General features: G+C 37.4%; 1 protein-coding gene across 8 annotated transcripts in view; it reads right to left on the bottom strand.

The window, feature by feature from the left end:
- Positions 1 to 16,353, bottom strand: part of LOC100655837 (putative P2Y purinoceptor 10) — a 78,398-nt gene extending 62,045 nt beyond the window's left edge. For 3 of the 8 annotated variants that reach the window (XM_064278600.1, XM_064278598.1, XM_023551421.2), the window contains exons 1-2: positions 16,279 to 16,336; positions 15,047 to 15,185 (exon numbers count right to left, since the gene is read on the bottom strand). The gene's annotated coding sequence lies outside the window, so the exon portion shown is untranslated. The other 5 variants (XM_023551422.2, XM_023551423.2, XM_064278601.1 and 2 more) reach the window with 5 other exon arrangements.
- Between the last annotated feature and the right edge of the window lie 793 nt (positions 16,354 to 17,146).

Genomic DNA, 17,146 nt, shown 5'->3' with positions numbered 1-17,146 from the left:
TACCACTACTATAAAAACCCATGAAATGGTTTACACACAGAAAATAACAATCTTTGATGCTCAGCAGGAAGGGGAAGGGTGGGGAGGCAAAACCACTGACTAGTTAGTAGACAAGTATTAATTTTGATGAAGGGAAAGATGACACACAATATAGGAAATATAGCAAAGTCAGCACAACTTGATCAAGGCAAAGTCATAGAAACTACCTAGACATAACCAAACACCTTGAGGGACTGATTTACTGGGGCTGAGGGCTGGGGACCATGGTCTTGGGAGATCTAGGTTAATTGGCATAAGATAGTTCATAAAGAAAATGTTCTACATCCTACTTTGGTGAGTAGCATTTGGGGTTTTAAAAGCTTGTAAGCAGCCATCCAAGGTACATCTGTTGGTCCCATCAAGCTTGGAGCAAAGGAGAATGAAGAAAACCAGAGACAAAAAGAAAATATTAGTCCAAAGGACTAATGGACCACATGAACTACAGCCTCCACCAGCCTGAGCCCAGAAGAACTAGATGGTGCCTGGCTGTCACCATCCACCACTCTGACAGGGATCACAATAGAGGGTCCCAGACAGAGGATGACAAAAATGTAGAATAAACTCAAATTCACAAAAAAAGACCAGACTTACGGGTCTGACAGAGACTGGAGGAACCCCCGAGACTGACTCCTGGACACCCTGCTAACTCAGAACTGAAGCCACTCCAGAAGTCCATCTTTCAGCCAAAGATTAGACAGGCTTATAAAACAAACCAAGCCGTGGTGACACAGTGGTTAAGAGCTTGGCTGCTAAGCAAAAGGTCAGCAGTTCGAATCCACCAGTTGCTCCTTGGAAACCCTATGGGGCAGTTCTACTCCGTCCCATAGGGTTGCTATAAGTCAGAATCAATTTGACAGCAATGGGTTTTCAGGTTTATAAAACAAACATAACACACTAGGGTAATGCTTCTTAGTTCAATCAGGTATATGAGATCAAATGGGCAACACCTGCCCAAAAGCAAAGACAAGAAGGCAAGAAGGGACAGGAAAACTGGACAAATTGACACAGAGAACCCTGGGTGGAAGGGCAAAGAGGGAGAATTCTAACAATTTGTGCATAAATGTTTGAATGAGAAACTAATCTGCACTGTAAACGTTCACCTAAAACACAATAAAATTAAAAAAATAAGATTGAAGAAAACCAAAGACACAAGGGAAAGATTAGTCCAAAGAACTATGAACAAAAACTACCACAGCCTCCACCAGGTTGAAACAAGCACAACTAGATGGTACCCTGCTACAACCACCAACTGCCCTGACAGGGATCACACAGAGGGCCCCAGACAGAGCTGGAGATAAATGTAGAATAAAATTCAAACTCACAAGAAAGGACCAGACTTACTGGTCTGACAGAAACTGGAGAAACCCCAGGAGTATGCCCCCCAGACACCCTTTTAACTCAGTATTGAGGTCACTCCTGAGGTTCACCCTTCAGCCAAAGATTAGACAGACCCATAAAACAAACCATAACACATGTAGCTCAACCATATGTACTAGACTAAATGAGCACACTAGCCCAAGGGCAAGGATGAGAAGGCAGGAAGAACAGGAAAGCTGGACTAAAGGAAATGGGGAGCCCAAGGTAGAGAAGGGGAGAGTGTTGACACTTTGGAGATTAGGAATCAATGTCACAAAACAATATGTGTATTAATTGTTTAATGAGAAACTAATTTGCTCTGTAAACCTTCATCTAAAGCACAATAATAAAAGAAAAATAAACAAAATACATTTTTTAAACTTAAAGAAGAAATGAAAGGTATCAAATCAAACTACATATAAGCTTCCATCTTAAGGAACTAAAAAAACAGTTAAATAAACTTAAAGCAAACAGAAAGAATGAAATAACAAAAGTATAAATTAATCTTAGAAATAGAAAGAGCAATTAGAGATATCAAACCCAAAGCCAGTTCTTCGAAGAGATTGATAAAATTAATACACCTCTCGCAGGTCCAACAAAGAAAAAAAAAAGAGAGAAGAGACAAATTAGCAGTATCAGGAATAAAAGAATAAAGGGAATACTATGAATAACTCTATGCATACAAATTTGACAATTTAGATGAAATGGATCAATTCCTTGAAAACCACAAACTACCAAACTCACACAAGATAAAATAGATAATAGTCCTACAATATTAAAGAAATTGCATTTATAGATTAAAAAAAAACTTCTGAAAAATAAATCTTCAGGCCCCAATGATTTCATGGACAAATTCTATCAAACATTTAATAAAGAAGTAACACAAATCCTATACAATCACCTCCAGAAATAGAAGAATAGGGAATATTTCCCAACTCATTTTATGAGACCAGCATTTCCCTAATGCCAAAACCAGAAAAAGATAATACAAAGAAACAAAAAATATAGATCAATATTTCTCCTGATATACGTACAAAAATCCTCAACAAATACTATTAAATTGAAACCAGCAATATATAAAGAAGTATACAACATGTCCAAGTGGGAATCATTTTGCAAAGACAAGGCTGATTCAGTATTCTAAAATCAAACAATGTAATCCACCATATCAAGAAAAATCATGCTAACATGTCAACTAATACAGAAAAATCATTTGACAAAACCCAACAGCCATTCATTTGAAAAACTCTCAGCAAACTAGACATAAAGGAAAACCACCTCAACTTGATAAAGAACAACTCTAAAAAACCTATAGTTAGCATCAAATTTAGTGGTGAAAAACTAAACGTTTTCCCTCTAAAATCCAGAACAAGGCAAAGACGTTCACTCTCATCGCTATTATTCAACATACGACTGGAATTTCTAGCCGGTACAATAGGAAAGGTAAGGACATAAAAAGATATACAGATAGCAAAAGAATAAAACTATCCCTATTTGCAGATGACATGACTGTCCATATAGAAAATATCAAAGAATTCTACAAAAAAAGAAAAAAAAACCCTCTTAGAACTAAGAAGTGAACTTACCAAGGTTGCAGGATACCAGGTCAAAACACAAAATCAATTGCATTTCTATGTGTTAGCAATGAATATGTGAAAACAAAAATTGAAATTGAGATATCATTTATAATAGCCACACCCCCAAAAAATAGACAAGGAATATTTTCGTATACATGTAGCTAAAATGTACAGGATCTGGGCCCTGAAAACTAAAAAAAAGTTGATGAATGAAATTGAAGACCTAAATAAATGAAGATATATAACATGTCCACTGATTGGAAAATTCGACATAGTAAATATGTCAATTCTCCACAAATTAACATCAAGGTTTAATGCAATTCCTATCAAAATTCCAGGAGGTAATTTTGTAGATACAGACAACCTTATTCTAAAATTTATGTGGAAAGGCAAAGGAACTAGAATAGCTAAAACAATTATGAAAAGGAAAAGTAAAGTTAGAGGAATCACTGTAACCAATGTTAAGAATTAGTATATGGGAGATGGGGACAAGATAGAGGAGTAGTCAGATGCTTCTGGTGTCCCTCTAAAAACAAACACCTGAAAAAACAAGTGAATTGATTATGTATGACAATCTAGGAGCCCTGAACATTAAAGGCAAAGTTGAGGAATCAGACTGAGTAGCAAGGGGAGGGAGAGATGGTTCAGAAACAGTGAGGGGTTGCCGGACCTGACCCAGCAGGAACTGGCACCCCGCAGGCTGGATCCACTGGGGCAGCACAAGTCCAGGGCCAGCGAAGAGCAGCACTCTCAGCCTAAGATAAATACTTGTGTCTAAGCTACAGAATGGACCAAAAAACACTGCTTTGGGAAACTCTCTCCCATTTAACTGACCCCTGCCCGCTCTGCACCGGATCCCAAGCCAGCTTCAGTGATAATTGCTTTCCCTGGGCTGGAAGTAAGACCTGTTGTGTGCCCTGAGCCATCTTCCCAGCCTTGGAGAAAGAACAAATTAACGGCGGGAAAAAATAATCTGCCAGCTCCCCTAAGCTGGGAAGTCAGGCCAAAAACAGCTTTTTTTGTCTAAGCACAGGCATAAATTGTGCACTGACTTTGAATGTCTTTCACCCCTGCATAGACTAGTGTGGGCCCATTTCAACAGCAAGGCCCTCATTAGCACAGTACAACAGGGTATATACCTGAAGTCTAACTTCAACAGTTTCAGCTATATGGTGGAGAGCCAGGTTTGTGATATCTGACACCACTCTGCCTAAAAAGCAGGATCCTCACCTACCCACATCAGGGACCTGAGGACTGGTGGCTTCACCCACACTGCCTAACCACACTCAAAAGAGGTCCAGGATAAGTGCTGCCTCCCAGTCTCTACAGCCAATAACATTGGGTGCCTATAGTTGAGCTGCAAAACTCACCCACCTAGGAGCTGTAGGGAACAGTGATATACTTTCCTCACGGACACTCAGGGACAGCTGTCAGCCCCCTGCCTAGCTCAGTGCATGACCCCCTATTACAGCCAGATGCCTGTACCTACACCAGTCACCCCTGCTCACCTAAGACTGTAAGTGAGAACCTGCACCACACACTTGGTGACTGACTACCTGGACACCTGAGCTGAATCCATACAAGAAAAGTAAATGGACTCCTGGGTTCTTTTACCTAGTAACAGCTCTAACCACCTGGTGACAGGACGTTAGAGCTTCAAAAGTATCAATAATCTAGCTAGCTCACTCAAACAGCCTATTTGGGCATGTCAAAATGAAACAAAACAAGAAGCTAGGACACAGTTAGCAAACGTAAAATAAATAAATATAACTTGATGGCTTGTAGACAACAGTCAATATCAAATCACATAAAGAGGCAGACCACAATTGTATCAGCAAGCTCCCAAAACAAAGAATCAAGAAATTTTCCTGCTGAAGATAATTTCCTGGAATTATCAGAGGTAGAATAAAAAGATTAATATACAGAACTCTTCAAGAGACCAGGAAGACCAGGCAAAATGCAGAACAAGCCAAGGAACCCACAGACATAGCATTAGAGGAACTTAAGAAGATTAGAGAAGAGCATAATGACAAATGTAATAGACTGCAAGAAGTCATAGAGAGACAGAAAACAGAAATTCAGAAGATTAGAAATAAAATTTCAGAATTAGGCAACTCGATAGAAAGTCATAGGAGCAGAATTGAGGCAATGGAAGTCAGAATTAGTGAGACTGAAGGTAAGGTACTTACATGAACATATTTGAGGAAAAATCAGATAAAAGAATTTAAAAATATGAAGAAACCCTATGAATCATGTGGGGCTCCATCAAGAGAAATAACCTACAAGTGATTGGAGTACCGGAATGGGGGAGGAGGGACAACAGAAAACACAGGCAGAATTGTTGAAGATTTATTGGCAGAAAAGTTCCCTGATATTGTGAAAGAGAAGAAGATACCTATCCAAGAAGATCATCAAACCCCACACAAGGTAGATCCCAAAAGAAAGCCACCAAGACATAACATAATCAAACTTGACAAAACCAAAAATAAAGAGAGAAGTGTAAGAGTGGCTAGGGATGAATGAAAAGTCACCTAAGACTAAGCTTGGACTACTCAGCAGAAACAATGCAGGCAAGAGGGCAATACCAAAAACCAAAACCTGCTGCCGCAGAGCAGATTCCGACAATAGTGACCCTATGGGACAGAGTAGGACTGCCCATAGGGTTTCCAAGGAGCATCTGGTAGATTCAAACTGACAAACTTTTGATTAGGGGCCATAGCTCTTATCCACTACGCCACCAGGCAATGGGACAACACATATAAAGCCTTGAAGAAGAAAAATTGCCAGCAAAGAATTATATATCCAGCAAAACTGTCTCTCAAATATGAAGGCAAAATTAAGACATTTTCAGAAAAACAGAAGCTTAGGGAATCTGCAAAAGCCAAACCAAAATTACAAGAAATACTAAAGGGAGTCGTCCGTTTACAAAATCAATAACATCAGATAACAACCCAAGGCTACAATACAGGACACAGCAACTAGATATCAACCCAGATAGGGAAATCACAAAAGTAAATCAAAGCTAAAATGCTCAAAACAGGGAAAGAGATGTCATTATGTAAAAGATGACAACATTAAATCAAAAAAGGGAATAAAAAAAGTAGTCATAGATCTTTCGTGAAGAGATGAAGTCAAGCTGATATAAAGAAATAAAAGTTTGGTTTAAACTTAGAAAAATAGGGGCAAATATTAAGATAACCACAAAGAAAACTAACAATCCTACACATCAAAATAAAAAAAAAAAGAAAAACATAAAGACTCAGCAAATACAAAAGCAACAGCAATGAAACAGAGGAAAAAACAATATATAAAGAAAAACTACTCAGCACAGAAAATTAAGTGGAAAAAAGAAATTGTCAACAACACAAAAAAAAGACATCAAAATGACAGCACTAAACTCATACTTATCAATAACTATGCTAAATATAAATGGACTGAATGCACCAATAAAGAGGAAGAGAGAGGCAGAATAGATTTTTAAAAAATGATGCTTCTATACGCTGCCTACAAGAGACGCACCTTAGACTTAAAGGCGCAAACAAACTAAATCTCAAAGAATGGAAAAATATATATATATCAAGCAAACAACAATAAAAAAGGACCAGCAGTACAATATTAATTTCTGACAAAATAGATTTTAAAGTAAAATCTACCACAAAGAAAAAGGAAGGACAACTATATAATGATTAAAGGATCAATATACCAGGAGGATATAACCATACTAAATATTCATGAACCCAAAGACAGAGTGCCAAAATACATAAAACAAACCCTAACAGCACTGAAAAGAGGGATAGCTCCACAATAATAGTAGGAGACTTCAACACACCACTTTCAGTGAAGGACAGAACATCCAGAAAGAAGCTCAATAAAGTCATGGAAGATCTAAATGCCACAATAAATCAATTTGACCTCATAGATATATTCAGAACACTCTACCCAGCTGGAGCCAAGTAGACGTTCTTTTCCAATGCACATAGAACATTCTCCAGAATAGACCACATATTAGGCCGTAAAGCAAGCCTTAACAGAATCTAAACCATTGAAATATTATAAAGCATCTTTTCTGACCACAAAGCCATAAAAGTAGAAATTAATAACAGAAAAAGCAAGGAAAAAAATCAAACACATGTAAACTGAACAACATTTTGCTCAAAAGCTATCGGGTTATAGAAGAAAGTAAAGACAGGATAAAGAAATATATAGAATCAAATGAGCATGAAAACACTTCCTACCAGAACGTTTGGGACACAGCAAAAGCAGTGCTCAGAGGTCAATTTATAGCAATAAATCCACACATCCAGAAAGAAGAAAGGGGAAAATCAAAGAATTATCCCTAGAACTCAATCAAATAGAAAAAAGAGCAGCAAAAGAAGCCCTTGGTCACCAGAAGAAAGCCAATAATAAAAATTACTGCAGAATTAAATGAAATAGAGAACAGAAAAAACAACTGAAAGAGTTAACAAGACCAAAAGCTGACTCTTTGAAAAGATCAGTAAAATCGATAAACCAATGGCCAAACTGACAAAAGAAAAACAGGAGACAAAGCAAATAATTTGAAGAAGAAATGAGATGGGCGATATCACAACAGACCAAACTGAAATTAAAAGAATCATAACAGAATACTCTATCAAATTTGAAAACCTAGAGGAAATGGACAAATCTCTAGAAACACACCACCTACCTAAACTAACACAGAGATAGAACAACTAAATAAACCTATTACAAAAGAAGAGATTGAAAAGGTAATTAAAAAACTCCCAACAACAACAACAACAAAAAGCATTGGCCACGATGGCTTCACTGGAGGATTCTACCAAACATTCAGAGAAGAGTTAACACCACTACTACTAAAGGTATTTCAGAGCATAGAAAAGGACGGAATACTCTCAAACTCATTCTATAAAGCCAGTATAGTGGTGTTACCAAAACCAGGTAAAGGCACCACAAAAAAAAAAGTTACAGACCAATATCCCTCATGAACATGGACACAAAAATCTGCAACAAAATTGTACCCAAAAGAATTCAACAACATTTCAAAAAAAAAAGTAACAATTCACCATAACTATGTGGGATTCATACAAGTTATGCAGGGTTGGTTTAACATTAGAGAAATGATCAATGTAATTCGTCACATAAATAAAAGACAAGAATCACATGAATCTTATCAATTGATGCAAAAAAGGCATTTGACAAAGTTGAACACCCATTCATGATAAAAACTCTCAGCAAAATAGGAATAGAAGGAAAAATCCTCAACATAATAAAGGGCATTTATACAAAGCCAACAGCCAACATCACCCTAAATGGAGAGACCCTGAAAGCATTCCCATTGAGATCGGGAACCAGAAAAGGATGCCCTTTATCACCGCTCTTATTCAACATCGTGTTGGAGGTCCTAGCCAGAGCAATTAGTCTAGATAAAAAAATTAAGGGCATCCAGATTGGCAAGGAAGAAGTCAAAGTATCTCTATTTGCAGATGACATGATCTTATACACAGAAAACCCTAAGGAATCCTCAAGAAAACTACTGAAACTAATAGAAGAATTCAACAGAGTATCGGGATACAAGATACACATACAAAAATCAGTTGGATTCCTCTACACCAACAAAAAGAACATTGAAGAGGAAATCACCAAATCAATGCCATTTACAGTAGCCCTCAAGAAGATAAAATACTTAGGAATAAATCTTACCAGATACATAAAAGACCTTTACAAAGAAAACTACAAGACACTACTGCAAGACACCAAAAGAGACCTACATAAGCGGAAAAACATACCTTGCTCATGGATAGGAAGGCCCTACATTGTGAAAATGCCTATTCTACAAAAAGCAGTTTATAGATAAAATGCAATCCAGATCCAAATTCCAATGTCATTTTTTAATGAGATGGAAATATAAATATAAATCACCAACTTTATTTGGAAAGGGAAGAAGCCCCAGATAAGTAAAGCATTACTACAGAAGAACAAAGTGGGCGGCCTCACACTACCCAATTTAAGAACCTATTATACAGCCACGGTAGTCAAAACACCCTGATACTTGTACAACAACAGATACATAGACCAATGGAATAGAATTGAGTATCCAGACATAAAATCATCCACCTATGAGCAGCTGATATTTAAAAAAAGTGCAGTCTGTTAAATTGGGAAAAGAAAGTCTCTTTAACAAATGGTGCTGGTATTACTGGATATCCATCTGCAAGAAAATGAAACAAGACCCATACCTCACACCATGCACAAAAACTAACTCAAAATGGATCAAAGACCTAACTATAAAATCTAAAACAATAAAGATAATGGAAGAAAATTAGGGACATTGCTAGGACTCCTTATATATGAACAGTATACAAAAGGTTTAGTAACAGTGTACAAACACCAGAAGAGAAACTAAGATAACTGGGAGCTCCTGAAAATCAAACATCCAAAGACATTACCAAAAGAGTAAAAAAACTACCTACAGACTGGGAAAAAAAAATTGGCTGTGACAAATCTGATCAGCATCTAATCTCTAAAATCTACAAGATACTGCAAAACCTGAACAACAAAAAAACAAATAACCAAATTAAAAAATGGGCAAAGAATATGAACAGGCACTTCACCAAAGAAGACATTCAGGCGGCTAACAGATACATGAGGAAATACTCATGATCATTAGCCATTAGAGAAATGCAAATCAGAACTGAAATGAGATACCATTTCACCCCAAGGCTGGCATTAATCCAAAAAACACAAAATAATAAATGTTGGAGAGGTTGTGGAGAGACTGGAATGTAAAATGGTACAACCACTTTGGAAATCAATTTGGTGCTTCCTTAGAAAGCTAGAAGTAGAACTACCATACGATCCAGCAATCCCACTCATTGGAATATATCCTAGAGAAATAAGAGCCCTCACACAAACAGACTTATGCACACCCATGTTCATTTTAGCACTGTTTACAATAGCAAAAAAAAAGGAAATAACCAAGGTGCCAATCCACAGATGAATGGATAAACAAATCATGGTATATTCACACAATGAAATACTACACAATGATAGAGAACAGCAATGAACCTGTGAAACATCTCATAACATGGAGAAATGTGGAAGGCATTATGCTAAGTGAAATTAGGCAGTTGCTAAAGGACAAATATTATATGAGACCACTATTATAAGAACTCAAGAAAGGGTTGAAATATAGAAGAAAACATTTTTTGATGGTTACGAGGGTGTGGAGGGAGGGAGAGGGATATTCACCAATTAGATAGTAGACAAGAATTATTTCAGGTGAAGGGAAGGAGAACACACACTACAGGGGAAATCATCACAAATGGACTAAACCAAAAGCTAAGAATTTTCCTGAATATAAGCAAACACTTCAAGTGACAGAGAAGCAGGGGCAGGAGCCTGGGGACCATGGACATCTAGGTCAATTAGCATAACAAAGTGTACTAAGAAAATATTCTGCATCCCACTTTCGTGAGTGGTGTCTGGGGTCTTAAAAGCTAGCAAGCAGCTGTCTAAACCCAGTGAAAAAATGGCAGCTGTGTAGGATGCATCAATTGGTCTCAACTCACCTGGAGCAAAGGAGAATGAAGAACACCAAAGGCACAAGGAAAATATGAGCCCAAGAGACAGAAAGGGCCACATAAGCCAGAGACTCCATCAGCCTGAGACCAGAAGAACTTGACGATGGCTGGCTACCACCAAGACTGCCTTGACAGTGAACACAACAGAGAATTCCTGACAGAGCAGGAAAAAAGTGAGATGCAGACCCCGAATTCTAGTAAAAAGATCAGACTGAATGGTTTGACTGAGGCTGGAGGGACCCTAGAGGTCATGGTCCCAGGACTTTCTGTTAGCTCGCAACTAAAATCATTCCCGAAGCCAACTCTTCAGACAAAGATTAGACTGGACTAAAAGACATAAAATGATACTGGTGAGGACGTGCTTCTTAGCTCAAGAAGACACATGGGACTATGTGGGCAGCTGCTGTCTGGAGTAAGATGAGAAGGCAGAGGGGGCCAGGAGCTGGTTGAATGGACACAGAAAATACAGAGTGGAGAGAAGGAGTGTGCTGTCACATTGTAGGGAGAGCAATTAGGGTCACATAACATTGTGTGTATAAGAATTTCTATGAGAAAGTAACTTAAACTGTAAACTTTCACTTAAAGCCCAATGAAATATATACATATAAATATTAAAAAGAAAATAGGAAAAAAATTAGTACAGGACTACTGTAACCAAGATAATACGGTATCAGTAAAGGATTAAACACATAGATCAGTGAAATACAAAAGAAAATTAAGAAATAGATTAACATACAAGTATAGTGAACTGATTTTTTACAAAGGTGCAAATTCAATTCAATGAAGAATAGCCTCTCAACAAGTGGTATTTGAATAATTAAATACTCATATACAAACAAAAGCTAATTTTGACCTAAAGCTCATATATTATGCAAAACATAACACAAAATGGATTATATATCTAATTATAATGAGACTGGTGGCACACCCTCCATCTTGAACAGGCAAGAAATTGTGCCTGTCATGTTAAGTGATACAGGAACTAACTCCCTATTTTTAGTTATCTCCTTATTATGTTTCCTATTTCCACCTCGGTTGAGAAAAACAAGAGCCTGGAGTTGCAGGACCAGTTAAAACTGGCAAGAACCAGATCTGGCCCACCTGACATGAGCAGTACTAGCAATTGTGTCCTTTGGATGACCTATTGATGTCAGAGGCTGAAAATCACACCCCTGTCTACCCCCAGACTCTGGCAAAAAACCATCTTTGTGGTGCCCCTTCCAGACTGAACAGGCCCAGAAGACCACTCGCCCTCACCAAGCCTTTTCCGGCCAAGCCAATCAGGCTTACCACACTTTAAGGCATTTCTGAAGACACCAGACCCAATTTGCTTCACCCATATAAACCTCCTGAGTCATCGTTCGGAGAGCCACCTTGGCAGCAGGAGTTCTGGTGTGCTCCTTTACTTGGCCAACTAAATAAAGCTTCTTCTTTCGCTTTCACCTGCTTCATGTCTCTGCAGCCATGCCAAGCTAGACCTGGACCAGTCCAGTTACAGTAAAACTATTAAATTTTTGATGAAATAGGAGAAAATCTTTAGGACCTAGGATTTCGTAAAATGTTCTTAGACATGACACCAAAAGAATGATCCAGAAAAAAAAAATCAATGAGTTGGACTTTATCAAAATTTTTTAAAAAATTGCTCTGTGAAAGATCCCATTAAGAGGAAGAAAAGACAAGCCATAGACTTGGAGAAACTGTTTGCAAACCACATACCTAACAAAGAATTTTTATCTAAAATGTATAAAGAGCTCATAGAACTCAACAGTAAGAAAAGAATCTAATTAGAGAATGGGGAAAGGATGTAAACAGACATTTTTCTGAAGATGATCTACATATCAAATAAGCAAATGCAAAGATGTTCAACATCACTAGCCATTAGGGAAGTGTGATTTAAAACCATGATAAACCTATTAGAATGTCTAAAATAAAAAGTACTGACAACAGCAAGGGCTGACTAGTATGCAGAACAACTGCATCTATCTCCTACATTGGTGTTAGAAATGTTAAGTGGTACAAACACTCTAGAAATCAGTTGGTCAGTTTTTTACAAAATTAAACATATAATCTAGAAATTCCACTCTAGGTAGATACCCAAGAGAAATAAAAATGTATGTCCACAAAAAATGTGAATGTGGATGTTCATAGCAATTTTATTCATAATAGACAAAAAATGGAAACAATCCAAATGTCCTTCAGTGGATGAATGAATAAACTATACATTCATCTATTCAATGGAATAGTATAGATGATACATCTACACAAGGGAACAGTACTCAGCAATAAAAATGAACTATTGATACAGAGGCAATAACTTGCATAGTTCTCAAGGCCATTACACTGAGTGGAAAAAAAATTCAAAGAGTTTACATACTGTTTGATTCCATTTATACAACATTGTAAAAATGGTAAAATTATAGATATAGGGAACATAACGCTTGTTGACCAGGGCATTAGGGATGGGAGGAAGGTGTGACTAAACAGGCATAGAACAAGGGAATTTTTTTTTATGATGATAGAACAGTTCTGAGTCTTTATTGTGCTAGTGATTAGATAAATATATGTGATAAAATTTTATGGAACTATATATACACATGAACGCACACAAATGAGTACATGCAAGTATTGGTAAAATCTAAATAAGGTCTGTACCCTAGTTAATAGTATTATACCAATGTCAGTTTTCTGGTTTCAATAATCTACTATAGTTTGTAAGATCTTATTGTTGGGAGAAGCTGGTGAAGACTACAGGGGAATGTGTACTATTTTTGTAACTTCTCATGCTTCTATAATTATTTCAAAATAAAAAGTTAAAAAAAATGACTTCCTCATGAGATGCACTGAAGCAAAATTGTCTCACTCAATGAGGAAACCAATCAGAAAGGATTTATCTCAGGTTTATCACATATAACATATAACATAACATTGGAGGAAACCATTCTATGATCTACCATTCTATGATCATTTTCCATGCTTGTTTTGAGTGTTAATCCACAATTAAGAAATACTTTTTTTGCTTTGGTTTTGTTGGACATACATATAACTTCAGAGGCCTCTCTGGAAAAACATACGTTCATTGAACTGAATCTCACATCAGAGCCAAGTCCCAGGCGAGACGCTTAAGAAGTTTGATTTTAAGTCCAAGCCAACTCTGTACTCTCTGACTTGCTCACAGGGATGGAGCAGCATTGCTCCAATGTAAAGCCAGCAAGGAAAAGCTGACCCTATGGTTGATTCTGCTCACTGTCTGGGCAGTAGGCTGTTGACTGATATGGAACATATACAATAAAAACACATTTTTAGTTAATAAATAGGCAAAAGTGTGAAGTCAGCAAAGTTCCCTTTTCACTCATTACCCCATAACCAAAAAAAACCAAACTGGTTGCCGTCGAGTCGATTCGGACTCATAGCGACCCTAATAAGACGGAGTAAAACTGCCCCATAGGGTTTCCAAGGAGTGCCTGGTGGATTTAAACTGCTGGCCTTTTGATCAGCAGCTATGCTCTTAACCACTAAGCCACCAGGTTTTCCATTACCCCATAAAGTTCCCCCCTCCCTTTTTTTCCCCATTATCCTCTTTTCAATCACCCAGTACCTTCTAAAGCATCAGCCTTCCTTGTTGGAGAAAAAAATAGCAACTGGCTGATAAATCTGGATCATAAACTCATTCACTGAATTGTAATTAGCTTAATCATTCACCACTCCCAGGAAATTTGTATATTAAGAAATGGAAACTTAGAGAGGCAGTAAGTAAACTGGGAATAGATAACTAATACAGTAGAGAGATTTCTGGCCTGGAGGCAGACATGCAGGCAGGACTAGGAGACACATCAAGTTGGGAATGCCTCTTCCAGTCTCAAAATAATACATTTTAAGAAGTTGCCAATTTTTAAGTCTAATTCTAGTAGTGTCTTATCATTTAATATCCCCAGAAACTACAGGCAGTATTACTTCCCAAGTTTCAGCAATAATTTTGACCAAGTGGAAAAATGTCTGGAGCTCTAGTAAATAATATCTTTCTCAGCCTTCTAGGATGCCCACATTCACCGTTGCAGAAAGCAAGACTTCCCCACAGAATTAGCCAACAGTAACCTCTCCCTTTCCTAGATCTCTGCAGTTTTGCAAAAGCCTAGCCTCTACTAAGCACCAGCCTTGGGGTAAACTTTGTTCCTAGGGAAACAGAGACAATTCATTTCTCCCCCAGGGCAGGTTGAATAACTTTCCTTCTCCTCAACCAATTTGCTTGCTGGGTGGCGGAGGGAGAGCAGATTGGGAATAAAAACTCAGTCCAGAGCTTTTAAGTCTGCTGGGAAGGTCCTTTGGTCAGAGTCCCTCCAAAATACAATTTGGAGGGAAAGTCAATACAAGGAGCACTGCTGACCTCAGCTCTTCTGGAAGTTCCCAGATCCCTGCAGCTGCTTAGCCAGACTAGGTTTCACACACTATGCCAAGTCCAAGTCACTTTGGAACGGATTTTGATGGAGGAAAAAAACCCACCCATACTCGTGGTCGGAGATTAGGGAGAACTGCTTTCCATATTCAACGTTATGATGTGACTTGGCAACCATAATATGAAGATAGTGCCATCCTGTGAGTCATGCTCATGCTGTCTACAGCTGTTAGTTACATTTTGTTTCTGGAAGGAAAACACAAAAAAACAAAAAAAGCTAGTAATACAGTAAAGTCTTTATCCTGTTATTTCATTATAAAAATCGTGAGGCATGTTTTACTAAAAGGGAATTTAGTACCTTCGACTCTTTAACTGAAAGAATCCAGTACATACAAAATATACTTATTTTCTCATTTCATGGGAAAGTAGTCGTATGAGTAAGTTTCACTGATACCCTAGCATGACTTCCACTAACTTCTTTAGGATTGTATATAACTTTACATACCCTGAAAAAGCTTGCATACTTAAAAATCAAGCTCCAAGTGTGAAACTAGAAGAACTTAAAAAAAAACTGTTATTTCATTATTTCAAGTAAATAAAATGGAAGGAATCCTAACAAAGGCAGTTGGAGCCCCTTGCAAAAATGTTTCCCATGCTCTCAAATTAAAAATACATTCAAATAAATATTCTTCGTAAACTGAGAATCAGCTCCTCTGAGATTTGACAGCTGTGCTAACTTCTAGGGCTTGATGAAAATCCTCATGCTATTTGAAGTCCTCATGTCCCACCCTAGAATGAACACAAGAAAAATGTTCCAAACCAAGGAAACATGTCAAGCCTCATCTTTTTAAAAGATGTCATGTAGGAATTTAAATGTACTTATCATTTGAGCGCACCTTAATTTGGTTGACATACACACTGAATTTAAAATTTTAAGCCCCACCCCACCCCACTCTCTGGTTCATGCTGAAAGAAATGTGTTTAATCAACCACAATCTTAATTTTAACATAAAATTCTCAGGAGCAGTGTTTAATATAAGTCTGGACTTGTGGTCTCTGTCAGTGGCATATCAAATTGTACAAAAAGGAGCTTTCTATCTAGACAGCCATATTTCCTTACACAAATCATGCAGCCGTTTCAGTGAACATGTTAACGACTTACAAATAGATATTACCTCACTGGAGCCTCCATTCTTCATAACAATACATCCCCCAAAAGGTAAGATATTAGCAGAGTCAGGGCAACATTTTCAATGGAAGCTGCAGAAATTTACACTGTTGTTTTCAGTTCAGAGATTTTTAAGTTTTCAACGTATGAAAAGAAAGCCAAGAGCCTTACCCTTTCTACCCAGATATCCTGTAGAGAACTGCAGGCTTGTTCAGCTATGAGAGGAAGTAACTTAGTTTATTCAGCAAAACAGGAAAAAAAAAAAAACAAAATCGTTTCCTTCTAATGGGAGGTAGAACTGTACGTCAGCATCACTCAGTTATTTAGGAAAGCATTACCCCCAGAGAATACTGTGGGCAAAAAAAATTCAAATTTTGGTTTTGATAAATTCAGAGTTTCCATGATTTGTACACTTCTTCAGTACGGAACAGAGTATTTGACTTTAATTTGCCACGTATTACAGTAGTTTTTCAGTCTATTCTGGAAGTTTAAAGTGTGGGTTATGCAAATACTCAGTATAACTAATAGAATTTTATTTTGTCATTTAAAAATGAGTTATAATGCACTTAAAATGCTAACCATTTTTAATGGAGAGCAATAAATAATGCTTTTTACACTGATTCCTTATTGTCTAACTATAGTGCTTTATTTCTTACCACGATTTCTTCCTGGTTTATAGTTTTGCAAGGCATCCACTTCTTGAAGGGATTCATTTGTACTTTTTTTCAGGCCACCAGGAGGCTATTTTTAGCTTGCTAAACTTACAGAAGATACTATACTTCCAGACATCATTATAGCTGTTAAAAATACTCAAAGCTCAAATAAACTCAAACTTAACATTTATTCTGAACAGTTATTCTATATGATTTCAGAAAAAGAAAATGGCTAGAGGTAAGTGAGGCACTATGAGGTTTATAAAGAGAAGAGATGGAAGAAACATAGAAGATCAACCACTGGGTAACCTTTTGTTGTTGTTGTTGAGAATATACACAGCAAAGCATACCCTAATTCAATACCCTAATTCTACACGTACAATTCA

This window comes from Loxodonta africana, chromosome X (genome assembly GCF_030014295.1).
Source record: "Loxodonta africana isolate mLoxAfr1 chromosome X, mLoxAfr1.hap2, whole genome shotgun sequence".
Classification (NCBI taxonomy): domain Eukaryota; kingdom Metazoa; phylum Chordata; class Mammalia; order Proboscidea; family Elephantidae; genus Loxodonta; species Loxodonta africana.
Note: the sequence above shows the minus strand (reverse complement) of the source record. Positions and strands in the feature narration are given on the sequence as shown.